This window comes from Aplysia californica, unplaced genomic scaffold (genome assembly GCF_000002075.1).
Source record: "Aplysia californica isolate F4 #8 unplaced genomic scaffold, AplCal3.0 scaffold00441, whole genome shotgun sequence".
In the NCBI taxonomy this organism is placed as follows: domain Eukaryota; kingdom Metazoa; phylum Mollusca; class Gastropoda; order Aplysiida; family Aplysiidae; genus Aplysia; species Aplysia californica.
The window spans coordinates 663,266-664,532 of record NW_004797711.1 but is presented as its reverse complement, the minus strand read 5'-3'; positions in this window follow the sequence as shown (position 1 = coordinate 664,532).

The following is a 1,267-nucleotide window of genomic DNA, read 5'->3' as shown; positions in this document are numbered from 1 at the left end:
AGAGGGGTAAGAGAGAGAGAGAGAGAGAGAGAGAGAGAGAGAGAGAGATAAAGAGAGAGAGAGAGATAAAGAGAGAGAGGGGAGGAGAGGGACAGACTGAGGGACCAACAGACAAACGATAACCTTTAACCTGCCCCTTTGCCATCCCCCCCTCCCCCTCATCGCCGTTCCAGACATGCGCAGACCCGTCCACCGCCTGTTGCTCACAGCGAGGCTGCAATAAGGATTTGAACTCCACCCTCTCACCAGCACAGGCCACTACACCAGGTGAAGGGATAGGGCTGGGTGGTTGGCGGGTGCTTTTAGTATGGTTGCTCTGTCCTTATCTCCCCTCCTTCTTTTTGGTGTTTGTTACTCTCTTGTAACACCTCTAATCTTCGGCACTTTTATGACCTAATTGTGTTCCAAGTGCTGTAAAACGCTTATTACAACGAAAGAGAGGTAAGATAAGATATGAGATGAATAAATAAGAGATAGAATAAGACATACGTAAAAGATGATTATAGATAAGATAAGATAAAATAAGAGATGATAAGAGATAAGATTTTTAAAAATATGATAGCGACAAGATAATACAAAATAAGATATGAGATAAGATTATATAAAATAAGACATGATAAGAGATAAGATAAGATAAAATATGATAAGAGATAAGATAAAATAAATAAGGTGTGATAAGAGATAGGATAAGGTGAAATATGATGATAAATAAGATAAGATAAAATAAGATGTGATAAAATATAAGATCGGATAAAACTTTGATAAAAGACAAGATACGATCAGAAAAAATAAAATATGAAAATAGATAAGATAGAATAAAATACGATGTGATAATAAATAAGATAGGTTAAAATAAGAAGTGATGAGAGATAAGATCAGATGAATTATGCTCAGAGATAAGATACAATAAAAAAGATTTGATAAGAGATAAGGTGAGTAAGATATAATAAGAGATAGGATTAGATAAATTATGATAAGAGATAGGACAAGATAAAATATGAGAATAGATAAGATAATATCAAATAAGATGTAATAAGATTTCAGATGAGATAAAATTTGATAAGAGATACGGTAATATGGATTATCATGAAGATAAGATACGATAAATAAATGATCATAAGAGACAAGATAAAATATAGTAAGATATGATCAGAGATAAGACATAAGATTAAATGTGGTTTAATTGATCTCCACAAAGAAGAAGAAGAAGAAGAAGAAGAAGAAGAAGAAGAAGAAGAAGAAGAAGAAGAAGAAGAAGAAGAAGAAG